Source organism: Ranitomeya variabilis, chromosome 4 (assembly GCF_051348905.1).
Source record: "Ranitomeya variabilis isolate aRanVar5 chromosome 4, aRanVar5.hap1, whole genome shotgun sequence".
NCBI classification, from domain to species: Eukaryota; Metazoa; Chordata; class Amphibia; order Anura; family Dendrobatidae; genus Ranitomeya; species Ranitomeya variabilis.
Window position 1 is genome coordinate 109889570 of NC_135235.1, and position 16845 is coordinate 109906414.

The window sequence follows — 16845 nt, forward strand, 5'->3', positions numbered from 1 at the left end:
GCAACAGCGACCACTTTGAGGAAGTGAACACGCAGCAGTTGCCCGTGTGTTCTGCTGTGGCCCCGATGCCTGCGCTGTAAGTTTTTTTCGGGCATGCGCAGTTTGTGCTGCCCTTCGAACTTACAGCGCAGGCGTCGGGGCCGCAGAACACATGGGCGACTGCTGCGTCTTCATTTCCTCAAAGTGGTCGCTGTTGCGGCTGCTGCTTCGACCGCGGGTCATCTGGGAAGCGAGGGACGCACCGCGGTGGTCACTGACAAGGAGGTAAATCTGGGAGCCCCAGCGGGATGTTAATGAAGGCAGAGGAGGCGCGCAGAGTATTGAGTGATGGCTGGGAGGCGTTTGTGTCTGGGAGAAAAGACCTGCCCCCCAGGACTAATTCGAGGTATCAGGGACAAATTATAAAAACGATTATTTTAGCGTTCAAAGGGACCACAACTAAAAGAGCCACCTTGACAGAATGCAGCATTAGTGCTGCACAAGGTGGCTCTTTTAGCTAAAAACGCCTGGGGGGGGGGTGACAGATTCCCTTTAAAGAAAATATAAATTGTTTTTGCATTGCTATATCCTGAGAGATATAGCTTTATTACTTCTCCACTAATGCAGCTGTATTGTGTCTTGTTTTACGATGGAAAAGATGATGTGTTCAGTTGTAACATTTTTATTTACTTTCGGCTTGTTGATCGTGTTTTATTCTACTTTTTTTGGCAGTATGATTAAGAGTAGTGATGAGCGAATATACTCGTTACTCGAGATTTCTCGAGCACGCTCGGGTGTCCTCAAAGTATTTTTTAGTGCTCGGAGATTTAGTTTTCTTCGCCACAGCTGAATGGTTTACATCTGTTAGCCAGCATAAGTACATATGGGGATTCCCTAGCAACCAGGCAACCCCCACATGTACTTATGCTGGCTAACAGATGTAAATCATTTAGCTGCAGTGCTAAAAACTAAAACTCCGAGCACTAAAAAATACTTGGAGGACCCCCGAGCGTGCTCGAGAAATCTCGAGTAACGAGTATATTCGCTCATCACTAATTAAGAGTCATAGTTTGACAAGGTTTTTTTTGTTTCTTTTTACTAAGTTCACTGAAGGGCTTAACTAGTGTGTCAATTTTATAGATCAGATGATTCCAGAAGCGACAATACCAAATATTTTTTCATTATTTTATGGGTTTTTTTTAAATATTTTTCTTTCTATTTTTTTACTCTTCTACTTAGTGCCTGTATGGGACTTTAACTGTTATTACGCTGATGGTTGGTATAGTGCATTACAATGGATTCTAGCAGTCCGTGACACTGACAAAACGCCTTTTAGACCATGCTGTTGGCATAGTGTAACAGGCCATCCGTAGCTGGCAGGACCAGATGTCATCATTTGACCTTGAGATGACATGACTACCACCATCATGGCAGCATGCAATTATTTAACGGGGGTGCAGACCGGGAGGGAGAGGCGGCCCCCTCCCTCTTCTAGCCTCCTAAATGCTGGGATAGATATTGACTGCAACATCTAGTGGAATAACCAACTGGAGATGGTGCTGGTACTGCCCCTGGCTGTGACTGCCAGCTCTCGGCTATCACTTCAGTCGGGCTCTCAGGTGCGATCGTGCAGGCACAACTATGCCTCATACAATCGCCATGACGTAAATGTACGCAGGGCCGGACTGGGACTAAAATTCAGCCCTGGCATTTGAAGTCACACAGGCCCACTTGTCACATGGTGATTGTATAATATCTTTGTACACTTGTAGGCTACAAGAAGTGAGGGGAGTGTAACACGACTATATAACATATAATTACAGCTGTATCCAGCATTACAGCTCAGTCCCCATAGAATGTAATACAGCACAGCCCCCATAGACTATAATACAGCACAGCCCCCATAGAATGTAATACAGCACAGCCCCCATAGAATGTAATACAGCACAGCCCCCATAGAATGTAATACAGCACAGCCCCCATAGAATGTAATGAAGCACAGCCCCCATAGAATGTAATACAGCACAGCCCCCATAGAATGTAATACAGCACAGCCCCCATAGAATGTAATGCAGCCAGCCCCATAGAATGTAATACAGAACAGCCCCATATAATTTAATGCAGCACAGTCCCCATAGAATGTAATGCAGCACAGCCCCCATAGAATGTAATGCAGCCAGCCCCATAGAATGTAATGCAGCACAGCCCCCATAGAATGTAATGCAGCCAGCCCCATAGAATTAAATGCAGCACAGCCCCATAGAATGTAATGCAGCCAGCCCCATAGAATTAAATGCAGCACAGCCCCATAGAATGTAATACAGCACAGCCCCATAGAATATAATGCAGCACAGCCCCATAGAATATAATGCAGCACAGCCCCATACAATATAATGCAGCACAGCCACCATACAATGTAATGCAGCCAGCCCCATAGAATATAATGCAGCACAGGCCCATAGAATGGAATGCAGCCAGCCCCATAGAATATAATGCAGCACAGGCCCATGGAATGGAATGCAGCCAACCCCATAGAATATAATGCAGCACAGGCCCATGGAATGGAATGCAGCCAGCCCCCATAGAATGTAATGCAGGCAGACACCATACAATATAATGCAGCACAGCCCCCATAGAATGTAATGCAGGCAGGCAGCCCCCATAGAATGTAATGCAGGCAGGCAGCCCCCATAGAATGTAATGCAGGCAGGCAGCCCCCCATAGAATGTAATGCAGGCAGGCAGCCCCCATAGAATATAATGCAGGCAGGCAGCCCCCATAGAATGTAATGCAGGCAGGCAGCCCCCATAGAAAGTAATGCAGGCAGGCAGCCCCCATAGAAAGTAATGCAGGCAGGCAGCCCTCATAGAAAGTAATGCAGGCAGGCAGCCCCCATAGAATGTAATGCAGGCAGACAGCCCCCATAGAAAGTAATGCAGGCAGCCCCCATAGAAAGTAATGCAGGCAGGCAGCCCCCATAGAATGTAATGCAGGCAGGCAGCCCCCATAGAATGTAATGCAGGCAGGCAGCCCCCATAGAATGTAATGCAGGCAGGCAGCCCCCATAGAATGTAATGCAGGCAGGCAGCCCCCATAGAATGTAATGCAGGCAGGCAGCCCCCATAGAATGTAATGCAGGCAGGCAGCCCCCATAGAAAGTAATGCAGGCAGGCAGCCCCCATAGAAAGTAATGCAGGCAGGCAGCCCCCATAGAATGTAATGCAGGCAGGCAGCCCCCATAGAATGTAATGCAGGCAGGCAGCCCCCATAGAATGTAATGCAGGCAGGCAGCCCCCATAGAAAGTAATGCAGGCAGGCAGCCCCCATAGAAAGTAATGCAGGCAGGCAGCCCCCATAGAAAGTAATGCAGGCAGGCAGCCCCCATAGAAAGTAATGCAGGCAGGCAGCCCCCATAGAAAGTAATGCAGGCAGGCAGCCCCCATAGAAAGTAATGCAGGCAGCCCCCATAGAAAGTAATGCAGGCAGGCAGCCCCCATAGAATGTAATGCAGGCAGGCAGCCCCCATAGAATGTAATGCAGGCAGGCAGCCCCCATAGAATGTAATGCAGGCAGGCAGCCCCCATAGAATGTAATGCAGGCAGGCAGCCCCCATAGAATGTAATGCAGGCAGGCAGCCCCCATAGAATGTAATGCAGGCAGGCAGCCCCCATAGAATGTAATGCAGGCAGGCAGCCCCCATAGAAAGTAATGCAGGCAGGCAGCCCCCATAGAAAGTAATGCAGGCAGGCAGCCCCCATAGAATGTAATGCAGGCAGGCAGCCCCCATAGAAAGTAATGCAGGCAGGCAGCCCCCATAGAAAGTAATGCAGGCAGGCAGCCCCCATAGAAAGTAATGCAGGCAGGCAGCCCCCATAGAAAGTAATGCAGGCAGGCAGCCCCCCCCCCCAATAGCTCCACAATCCAGTCATCACTCATTGATAAAAAAAACAAACACACTACTCACCTCTCTCCTCGTGTCCCGCGCTGCTTCTGGCTCCGGCCTCAGCAGTTGCAGTCTGCCCGCCCGATCACACAGCAGGTGCGCGATGATATGACGTCATCGCGCACCCGCAGTGTCAGCGGCAGGCAGAGCGGGGAATGATGGGACAGGGGGCGTCAGCGGACGCGCTCTCCTCCATCATTGCATTCAACTGTACCGGCGTCTATGACGCCGGTATAGTTGAATGCGGGGCCGGGAGTGTGCCGTGACAGCGTGGGGAGTGTGCCGACAGCGGCACACTCGAGCGGCCCACTACTGCCACCGGCCCTTCTGGCATTTGCCAGAACTGCCCTATGGCCAGTCCGGCCCTGAATGTACGTCATTGGTCAGGAACCCCTTCCTGACCATGACGTATAGATACGTCAAATGTGAGGGGGTTAAAGTGTAACCGTCATTTTATTTTTTATTTCATAAAACAAAAGCACACATGAAAATAAACTTTGCATCATATCGTATCAGAGAAATCTGCTTCTTTCTCTGACAAAATTGATCAGTCATTATCAAAATTCTCAATTCGGAGGTAAAATCTGCAGTCAGTGAAATTATATATATTACATATATACATACACACACACTCGTACACATAGGGAGATGTGTGCGCCACGTCTTAACTACACGTTGCAATCTTACCATCTTCTTAGAGTGCTCTATGTAGGATCGGTTAAGGGGTATGGTTTTGCTGGCTCTATTCAGAACCCCTCTGTGAACCGACTAACCCTTTAGGCATTTGCATATATACATCTATCCAGGTACAGGAATGGGACTGAAATTAGGCCCTGGCATTTGCAATCACACAGGCCCATGTTATCCCCGTTTCCAAGCACCAGCTGGGGATATATTACTAATATTACCCTAGATGGAGGAAAGCAAGATTTACTACAAGACCAATGTTTCTAATGATACCTGTGTCCTGCTGCGGTGAGTGAAGGACTCAGCAACGTTTTGCTCCGTCCCAACTCTTAACCGTATGGATGTCTTCAGGTCACAGATTCTGTTGACAATGTAGCAGTCAAGACAGCCCATGACCAGACAGGCCCTTCTGGCATTTGCCAGATGGCCAGTCCAGCCCTGCATCTATCTTAGCCTCTCTGCATCTATCTTAGGGTATGTTTCCACGTTCAGTAAACGCTGCGAGTTTGACGCTGCGCAGCGCTGCAGCGTCAAACACGCAGCGTCCAGATGTTCCAGCATAGTGGAGGGGATTTTATGAAATCCCGTCTCCACTATGCGTGGAAACCCGCACGCGGCGGCCCTGCGACTATGGACATGCTGCGCGTCTTTTCAGATCGCAGCATGTCCGTACACCTTGCGGGGACGCAGCGTCCCCGCAAGGCATAACACAGGGCCCTATGGGAGAGAGCGATCATCCCGGATGTGAAGAGTTAACACATCCGGCATGATCGCGTCCCAGAAAGGGGGCGGGGCTTAGCGCCGAGCGGCTTCGCCGGCGATACCGCCGGCCATCCTGACAGTGGAAACATACCCTCAGCCTCTTTGCGTCTATTTTTGCCCTTTACCTGCACCTGCATGGAATTACTACTTCAGTATGCACAGTATATGGGACTGTGGCGCCACCTTGTGGTTTCCCACTTAACTTTTCTATGTTGTATGTTTCTGTATTTTGATATACTAATAAAATTGCGCATTATTTTGTTATACAATTTGGTTCTTGTGTACATTTTTTCTATACATGATTGTATCTTGGTATGTACTGCACCAGTCATAAGTGTCCATGTAGAAATGTTTTCTGGCATAATTTTGGGGGTTTATTATGATCAAAGATGCTGTGCTTGTGGACCTTTTTATTTACTATATAGAGAGAAAAGTGCGAACAATCACAGCAGAGATACATGTGGGGCGGCTGGGCCCCCGTGCAGCTAAAGAGCTGCACATTCACTATGTCTATCCCTGTCTCTTCTAATATGCCAGGAACATAGCAGCTCTGGAAAGCCAGCTCCAGTGTGCCAACCATACATGAAGATCTATCTGCCCATAGCTTAGTGCCTGGAGAGTGATCCAATCACAAGGTAAAAAAAAAATGTTTACTTTCCTGAAATCAGATTTCATTGAACAGAACATTGCTTTGACAAGGAAAAAAAGGAATTGCTGACTTTGCTCCATTGACCGTAAATAAAAACAGGCACAGAAACATGCACTGGAATGCAGTTTTTCAATATGGTATGGGAGAAAACTCAAAACATTAAAGTAATTCCAAAATTTAAATTTGTATTCAATTTCACAGATTGAGACGTGAATACATCCACTAAAGACAGATGGCTGGATTTAAAGGGCTGCTACAATATGAGACATTGATGGCATATCACGTGTGTATAACAAATGTACTCCAGGACTACAGACCATTAGGAGAATGGAGGTCTCTTTAGCCTGCAGAAAGCAAGATAGTATTGACTGGATTCAGCAAGACTGACATTTTTTAGCGGAGGGGCATGGTGGAGTCAAACGCTCCCGATTCATGAAGAGGTGCATGGCTCTCCATGAATCTGGAGTGTCTGATGAGTGTCGTGTGTCTCCAGGAACTAGGATGAGGTTTCCAGCATAGGGAACACCACAGCTTGTCAGGAATTAGATGAGCTGTGGGGTCACTGCCCGGCGCGCCATAGTCCCAACCCACATTGCAGCGGAGCTGAAAGAAACTGCCACTTAAATACTTAACGCTGCAACACTTTGTGAATTTTCAAAGCTTTTATGGAACTTGTTTGGCTTAAAGGGCCACTGTCACCCCCTCCAGCCGTTCTAAACTAAAAGAGCCACCTTGTGCAGCAGTAATGCTGCAGTCTAACAAGGTGGCTCTTTTAGTTTTTGATTCAGTTAATCCCTCAATAAAGCGTTTTAAAATTTGTAGAAAATAACCTGTCCTTAGACCTGGAGGCGGTCCGAAGCTTCCTCGGTGAATCTCCCAACGGCCGTCACTCTTCTCTTCTGGGGATGTGGTCGCCGCCCCCTGAGCGCTGTTTCTTCTTAAATCCAGCCCCTGCGCTGTGCGTGCCTGCCTGGGGCAGGCGCAGTCTTCATTGTCGGTCATAGGTCAGATGCAGGGTGCCTGACTGCGCCTGTGCGGGCAGTGCGGCCACCCTGTTGCTGAATACAGCAAGCCTCTGCCGTCTGTTCTGCACCAGCTGCAGGAAAACTACATTTCCCAGCGTCCCCCGATAGACCTGGCAGTCAGGGCATGCTGGGAGTTGTAGTTTTCCAGCTGCTGGAGCGCAGTGACGTCCATGGAGCCTGTACAGCGCTGGATAACACCGCACCGCGCCCGGAGGAGCCTGAAGACAGCGGCCACCACTGGGGTAACAGCTCCGCCGCCGCCGCTGTCAGGAGCCCGAGCGCAGAGCGGTGACGTCACTCATTGAGAAGCCTGCAGGAAAAACTACGTAAAGTGTGCAGAGTGCTGCTGTGAATACCAACTGACAATAGGGAATGCCGCGATGACAGGCGGTGCCGGCACATCTTACCGGCCTACGAAGTTTTCCAGCACGGAACTCTTGCCGGCGCTCTGCCCTCCAACCACTGCTATCTGGGGCTGGGGTTCAGACGCTCCCCCAGCTCCCCCGCCTTCCTGCGTTATTTGCGGTTGCTTCATTCCAAACGCTGGCAAGGAAACCTGTATATTCCGGCAACGCTGGAAGGCGGGGGACCGGGGGAGCGTCTGAACAGCGCAGTGCGCATGCCCAGGAACCCCAGCCCCGCACTGTGCATAATGAATAACACAGTGCGGGGCGGGGATTCAGCAACAGGGTGGCCGCACTGCCCGCACAGGCGCAGTCAGGCACCCTGCATCTGAGCTGTGACTGACAATGAAGACTGCGATTGCCCCAGGCAGGCACGCACATCGCAGGCGCCGGATTTAAGAAGAAACAGCGCTCAGGGGGCGGCGACCATCGCCCCTGAAGAGAAGAGTGACGGCCGTTGGGAGATTCACCGAGGAAGCTTCGGACCGCCTCCAGGTCTAAGGACAGGTTATTTTCTACAAATTTTAAAACGCTTTATTGAGGGAATAACTGAATCAAAAACTAAAAGAGCCACCTTGTTAGACTGCAGCATTACTGCTGCACAAGTTGGCTCTTTTAGTTTATAACGGCTGGAGGGGGGTGACAGTGGCCCTTTAAAGCGAACCTACTGCTCCATTCACTCAGTGACCCCCCACTTCACCCTCATTCGTATGATTGGTGGGGGCTCTTCGGTCAGACCCTCAGCGATCATACGTTTATCACCCATCCTGTGGCTGGGTGATGCAAACCAGATTCATAAACTTTTCACTTTAACCCCTTCATCCCCAAGGGTGGTTTGCACGTTAATGACCAGGCCAATTTTTACAATTCTGACCACTGTCCCTTTATGAGGTTATAACTCTGGAACGCTTCAACGGATCCTGGTGATTCTGACACTGTTTTCTCGTGACATATTGTACTTCATGATAGTGGTAAAATTTCTTTGATATTAACTGAGTTTATTTGTGAAAAAAACGGAAATTTGGCGAAAATTTTGAAAATTTTGCAATTTTCCAAATTTGAATTTTTATGCCCTTAAATCACAGAGATATATCACACAAAATACTTAATAAGTAACATTTCCCACATGTCTACTTTACATCAGCACAATTTTGGAACCAAATTTTTTTTTTGTTAGGGAGTTATAAGGGTTAAAAGTTGACCAGCAATTTCTCATTTTTACAACACCATTTTTTTTTAGGGACCACATCTCATTTGAAGTCATTTTGAGGGGTCTATATGATAGAAAATACCCAAGTGTGACACCATTCTAAAAACTGCACCCCTCAAGGTGCTCAAAACCACATTCAAGAAGTTTATTAACCCTTCAGGTGTTTCACAGGAATTTTTGGAATGTTTAAATAAAAATGAACATTTAACTTTTTTTCACACAAAATTTACTTCAGCTCCAATTTGTTTTATTTTACCAAGGGTAACAGGAGAAAATGGACCCCAAAAGATGTTGTACAATTTGTCCTGAGTACGCCGATACCCCATATGTGGGGGTAAACCACTGTTTGGGCGCGTGACAGAGCTCGGAAGCGAAGGAGCGCCATTTGACTTTTCAATGCAAAATTGACTGGAATTGACATGGGACGCCATGTTGCGTTTGGAGAGCCCCTGATGTGCCTAAACATTGAAACCCCCCACAAGTGACACCGTTTTGGAAAGTAGACCCCCTAAGGAACTTATCTAGAGGTGTGGTGAGCACTTTGACCCACCAAGTGCTTCACAGAACTTTATAATGCAGAGCCGTAAAAATAAAAAATCATATTTTTTCACAAAAATTATCTTTTCGCCCCCAATTTTTTATTTTCCCAAGGGTAAGAGAAGAAATTGGACCCCAAAAGTTGTTGTACAATTTGTCCTGAGTACGCTGATACCCCATAGGTGGGGGTAAACCACTGTTTGGGCGCATGGGAGAGCTCGGAAGGGAAGGAGCGCCGTTTGACTTTTCACTGCAAAATTGACAGGAATTGAGATGGGACGCCATGTTGCGTTTGGAGAGCCACTGATGTACCTCAACATTGAAACCCCCCACAAGTGACACCGTTTTGGAAAGTAGACCCCCTAAGGAACTTATCTAGAGGTGTGGTGAGCACTTTGACCCACCAAGTGCTTCACAGAACTTTATAATGCAGAGCCGTAAAAATAAAAAATCATATTTTTTCACAAAAATTATCTTTTCGCCCCCAATTTTTTATTTTCCCAAGGGTAAGAGAAGAAATTGGACCCCAAAAGTTGTTGTACAATTTGTCCTGAGTACGCTGATACCCCATAGGTTGGGGTAAACCACTGTTTGGGCGCATGGGAGAGCTCGGAAGGGAAGGAGCGCCGTTTGACTTTTCACTGCAAAACTTACAGGAATTGAGATGGGACGCCATGTTGCGTTTGGAGAGCCACTGATGTACCTCAACATTGAAACCCCCCACAAGTGACACCGTTTTGGAAAGTAGACCCCCTAAGGAACTTATCAGGAGAGCTCGGAAGGGAAGGAGCACTGTTTTACTTTTTCAACGCAGAATTGGCTGGAATTGAGATCGGACGCCATGTCGCGTTTGGAGAGCCCCTGATGTGCCTAAACAGTGGAAACCCCCCAATTATAACTGAAACCCTAATCCAAACACACCCCTAACCCTAATCCCAACGGTAACCCTAACCACACCTCTAACCCAGACACACCCCTAACCCTATTCCCAACTGTAAATGTAATCCAAACCCTAACCGTAACTTTAGCCCCAACCCTAACCCTAACTTTAACCCCAACCCTAACTGTAGCCTTAACCCTAGCCCCAACCCTAGCCCTAACCCTAGCCCTAACCCTAATAGGAAAATGGAAATAAATACATTTTTTAAATTTTTTAATTTTTCCCTAACTAAGCGGGTGATGAAGGGGGGTTTGATTTACTTTTATAGCGGGTTTTTTAGCGGATTTTTATGATCGGCAGCCGTCACACACTGAAAGACGCTTTTTATTGCAAAAAATATTTTTTGCGTTACCACATTTTGAGAGCTATAATTTTTCCATATTTGAGTCCTCAGAGTCATGTGAGGTCTTGTTTTTTGCGGGACGAGTTGACGTTTTTATTGGTAACATGTTCGGGCACGGGAGATTTTTTGATCGCTTTTTATTCCGATTTTTGTGAGGCAGAATGACCAAAAACCAGCTATTCATGAATTTCTTTTGGGGGAGGCGTTTATACCGTTCCGAGTTTGGTAAAATTGACAAAGCAGTTTTATTCTTCGGGCCAGTACGATTACAGCGATACCTCATTTATATCATTTTTTTAATGTTTTGGCGCTTTTATACGATAAAAACTATTTTATAGAAAAAATAATTATTTTAGCATCGCTTTATTCTGAGGACTATAACTTTTTTATTTTTTCGCTGATGATGCTGTATGGCAGCTCGTTTTTTGCGGGACAAGATGACGTTTTCGTAGCATGGTTATTTATATCCGTCTTTTTGATCGCGTGTTATTCCACTTTTCTTTGGTGGTATGAGAATAAAGCGTTGTTTTTTGCCTTTTTTTTTTTACGGTGTTCACTGAAGGGGTTAACTAGTGATATAGTTTTATAGGTGGGGTTGTTACGGACGCGGCGAGACTAAATATGTGTACTTTTATTGTTTGATTTTTTTTTAATTTAGATAAAGAAATGTATTTATGGGAATAATATTTTTTTTTTTTTTACTTTGTCCCAGGGGGGGGGACATCACAGATCGCTGATCTGACAGTTTGGACAGCACTCTGTCAGATCACCAATCTGAGTTCCAGTGCTGCAGGCTTACCAGAGCCTGGTCTGCACCCGGAAGTAATCCCTGCAGGACCCGGATGCAGCCCCGCGGCCATTTTGGCTCCGGGGCCTGCAGGGATAGGAGGTAAGAGACCCTCGCAGCAACACGATCACATCGCGTTGCTCTGGGGGTCTCAGGGAAGCACGCAGGGAGCCCCCTCCCTGCGCGATGCTTCCCTGTACCACCGGCACACCGCGATCATGTTTGATCGCGGTGTGCCAGGGGTTAATGTGCCGGGGGCGAGCCGTGACCGCTCCTGGCACATAGTGCCGGATGTCAGCTGCGATAGGCAGCTGACACCCGGCCGCGATCGGCCGCGCTCCCCCGATCGCGCTGGACGTACTATCCTGTCGGTGGTCATACGGTCCCACCCCACCTCGACGGGATAGTATGTCCAATGTCAGAAAGGGGTTAAATAAAGGATTTTATTAATCGGGTTTGCGCCATAAACAACTTGCGTCACCCAGCCACGGGATGGGTGATAAACGTATGATCGCTGAGGGTCTGACCGAAGGGCACCCACCCATCACACGAATGGGAGGTGGTACACTGTGAGAATGGAGCAGTAGTGAGCATATGCAAGGCCATGCTTTATTTACTGTCAATAGGAGTGATGGTTGACATGCTCACTAGTATTCCATTCACACAGGGGACTTTGGAGTTCTAAATAGCTAGACCTCTAAGGGTATGTGCACACGTTGCAGATTTGCCTGTGGAATTTTCTGTACAGATTCTTCCTCTCTTGCCAGAAAACGGAGGTGCGGATTTGATGCGGTTTTTTTTAATGCCTTTTTTATGCGGATTTTCCTGCTTTTTTTATGCAGATTTGTATGAGTTTTTGAAAGCTAAAGATCTATTATTGAACAAAAAAAGAATTGTGATGTCATTTCTTGTCCAACCTCTTCATTTCCATACTCCATTGAAGAATAATGTTTGCTCACCGATAGATAGATCTATAGATAATACCAAGCCCGATGTTTAGTAATAAACATAATAAAATGGTACATAAAGAGTTAAATACACATACAAAATCTGCGTTATTAAACGCAGTATCTGTTTAATTTAAAAAATATTTAAAAAAACGTCATGGGCTCCTGCGCAATTTTCTGTGCAAGAGAGGGATAGCTGACGGCCGATGTTTTTAGCCTGGGAAGGGGTTAATACCCATGGATCTTCCCAGGCTATATCAGCCCGCAGCTGTATATTTAGCCTTTACTGGCTATTAAAATAGGGGGATCCCCCAAAAAAATTATGTGGGGTCCCCCTATAATTTCTAGCCAGAAAGGCTATGTAGACAGCCGCAGGCTGATATTCACGGCCTAGGAAGGGGTCATGGATATTGCCCCCCCAGCTACAAATACCAGCTCCCAGCCGCCCCAGAAATGGTGCATCTGTAAGATGAGCCAATTCCGGCACTTAGCCCTTCTCTTCCCACTGCCCTTTAGCAGTGGCATATGGGGTAATAAGGGGTTAATGTCACCTTTGATTGTAGGGTGACATTAAGCCCGGTTGCTAATGGAGAGGCGTCAATAAGACATGCCTATCCACTACTAATCCTATAGTAGTGAAAGAGTTAAAGACACAGCCAGAAAAAAAGTATTTTAATATTCTCAATTTCACCATACTTACAACCACGCCTAATTCCCCGAAGCCATCAATCACCTGCAAAAAATAAAAAATATTAAACCAACAGTATACTCCCTGTTCCAACGCAGTCCATTTAATAACGAGTGTCCCATGACGATGACACACTGACAGAAGACAATGGCTCCTGCAGTGTTATCACTGAGGGTTCAATGGCCTCTCACTTTACGGCACTGCTGCGTGAGAATTTTCCCATGCAGCGGTGCCGCAAGTAACAGTATGGACTATACTGTACTCACAGCGGCCGAGGGATACAGTGCGGAAGGATACCTCGCGTCATTGTATCGCTGGAGCCCGAGAGCGGTCACATCTGCTGATGTGACAGCTCTCCACGGGAGATCGTTGTGGCTGGGACACTCGTTTTTCCATGGATTACATCGAATCATGGAGTATACTGTTGGTTTATTATTTTTACATTTTTTACAGGTGATCGATGGCTTCGGGGACTAGGTGATTGGTGAGTATGTACTCTATGTTGTATGTACTGTATGTCTATATGTGTGTACAGTACAGACCAAAAGTTTGGACATACCTTCTCATTTAAAGATTTTTCTGTATTTTCTTGAGTATGAAAATTGTACATTCACACTGAAGGCATCAAAACTATGAATTAACACGTGGAATTATATACTTAACAAAAAGTGTGAAACAACTGAAATTATGTCTTATATCCTAGGTTCTTCTTTTGATTTGATGACTGCTTTGCACACTGGCATTCTGTTGATGAGCTTCAAGAGGTAGTCACCGGGAATGGTCTTCCAACAATCTTGAAGGAGTTGACCCTTTTGCCTTCACGGTCCAGCTCACTCCAAACTATCTTGATTGGGTTCAGGTCTGGTGACTGTGGAGGCCAGGTCATCTGGCGTAGCACCCCATCACTCTCCTTCTTGGTCAAATAGCCCTTACACAGCCTGGAGGTGTGTTTGGGGTCCTTGTCCTGTTGAAAAATAAATGATGGTCCAACTAAACGCAAACCGGATGGAATAGCATGCCGCTGTAAGATGCTGTGGTAGCCATGCTGGTTCAGTATGCCTTCAATTTTTAATAAATCCCCAACAGTGTCACCAGCAAAGCACCCCAACACCATCACACCTCCTCCTCCATGCTTCACGGTGGGAACCAGGCATGTAGAGTCCATCCGTTCACCTTTTCTGCGTCGCATAAAGACACGGTGGTTGGAACCAAAGATCTCAAATTTGGACTCATCAGACCAAAGCACAGATTTCCACTGGTCTAATGTCCATTCCTTGTGTTCTTTAGCCCAAACAAGTCTCTTCTGCTTGTTGCCTGTCCTTAGCAGTGGTTTCCTAGCAGCTATTTTACCATGAAGGCCTGCTGCAGAGTCTCCTCTTAACAGTTGTTGCAGAGATGTGTCTGCTGCTAGAACTCTGTGTGGCATTGACCTGGTCTCTAATCTGAGCTGCTGTTAACCTGCAATTTCTGAGGCTGGTGACTCGGATAAACTTATCCTCAGAAGCAGAGGTGACTCTTGGTCTTTCTTTCCTGGGGCAGTCCTCATGTGAGCCATTTTCTTTGTAGCGCTTGATGGTTTTTGCCACTGCACTTGGGGACACTTTCAAAGTTTTCCCAATTTTTTAGACTGACCTTTATTTCTTAAAGTAATGATGGCCACTCGTTTTTCTTTACTTAGCTGCTTTTTTCTTGCCATAATACAAATTCAAACAGTCTACACTGTGTTCCAAATTATTATGCAAATTGGATTTAAGTGTCATAAAGATTTAATCGTTTTGTTTTTCAAATAAACTCATGGATGGTATTGTGTCTCAGGGCTCAATGGATCACTGAAATCAATCTTAAATACATGTGATAATTAGTTTTCCAGGTGATTCTAATTAAAGGAAAACTACTTAAAAATGATGTTCCACATTATTAAGCAGGCCACAGGTTTCAAGCAATATGGGAAATAAAAAGGATCTCTCTGCTGCTGAAAAGTGTTAAATAGTGAAATGCCTTGGACAAGGTTTGAAAACATTAGATATTTCACGAAAATTTAAGAGTGATCATCATACTATGAAGAGATTTATGACTGAAACAGAGTTCATGCAGATAAAGGCATATTGAGGAAGGTTTCTGCCAGACAAATTCATTGAATTAAGAGAGCAGCTGCAAAAATACCATTACAAAGCAGCAAAAAGTTATTTGAAGTTGCTGGTTCCTCTGGAGTCCCTCAAACCTCAAGGTGTAGGATCCTTCAAAAGCTTGCTTTGGTGCATAAACCTACTATTCGGCCACCCCTAAACAGTGATCACAAGCAGAAATGGTTGCAGTGGGCCCAGACATACATGAAGACTATTTTTCAAGCAGTCTTGATTGCTGATGAGTGTCGAGCAACCCTGGATGGTCCAGATGGATGGAGTAGTGGATGGTTGGTGGATGGCCACCATGTCCCAACAAGGCTGCGACGTCAGCAAGGAGGTTGAGGAGTCATGTTTTGGTCCAGAACAGCTGATAGGGCCCTTTAAGGTTCCTGAAGGTGTGAAAATGACCTCTGCAAAGTGTATAGAGTTTCTGACTGACAACTTTCTTCCTTAGTATAAAAAGCAGAAACGTGCCTTCAGGAGCTGAAGCATCTTCATACATGACAATGCACTATCTCATGCTGTCATGTTGCAAAAAATACATCTGAGTCATTGGCTGCTATAGGCATAAAAGGAGATAAACTCATGGTGTGGCCACCATCTTCCCCTGACCTCAACCCTATAGAGAACCTTTGGATTATCATCAAGCAAAAGATCTATGAGGGTGGGAGGCAGTTCACATCAAAACCGCAGCTCTGGGAGGCTATTCTGACTTCATGCAAAGAAATACAAGCAGAAACTCTGCAAAAACTCACAAGTTCAATGGATGCAAAAATTGTGAAGGTGAGATCAAAGAAGGTGTCCTATGTTAACATGTAACTTGGCCTGTTAGGATGTTTTGGAGTTAAATAGCTTTTTTGTTCTGTGAATGTCACCTCCTAGTCCTGCAAATTCTTCAAATGAGCATTTTCAGTTATTTAAAACATATCAAATGTTTAGAAATTCTACTGTGTCTAATAATTTGGAACAGTGCATTTTGAGTTTTTATTCATTTTAGAGATTATACTGTTATCACTGGGAGGTTTCTTCAATAAAATTCAATGTATAATCTAACGGGTGATGACTTTTATTAGACTGACTGTCATTTGCACCGACCATTTAGGACACTCAGAGAAAAATGTAATTTGCATAATAATTTGGAACATAGTGTATTCAGTAGGACTATCAGCTGTGTATCCACCAGATTTCTGCTCAACACAACTGATGGTCCCAACCCCATTTATAAGGCAAGAAATCCCACTTATTAAACCTGACAGGGCAACACCTGTGAAATGAAAACCATTCCCGGTGACTACCTCTTGAAGCTCATCAAGAGAATGCCAAGAGTGTGCAAAGCAGTCATCAAAGCAAAAGGTGGCTACTTTTAAGAACCTAGAATATAAGACATAATTTCAGTTGTTTCACACTTTTTTGTTAAGTATATAATTCCACGTGTTAATTCATAGTTTTGATGCCTTCGGTGTGAATTTACAATTTTCATAGTCATGAAAATACAGAAAAATCTTTAAATGAGGTGTGTCCAAACTTTTGGTATGTACTGTGGTTTGTTTGTTTGTTTTTTTTTACACGGGAACACAGTAGCCGGATGATGGGACTACTACTGTCCCATCATCCGGCTACCTGTCACTGTAGCAGGCACAGCCGGATGGGGACCAATAGTTCCATCGGATGATGCCTGCCTACACACAGACCCACACACAGATACACACAGCCACACACACCCCCCGCAGACACGCACATCTTCTCCACCCACACAGTCTCCACCCTCCAGATCTGCAGCGTTTCTCGCAGGCACAGCCGCAAATCTTTTTTAAACCT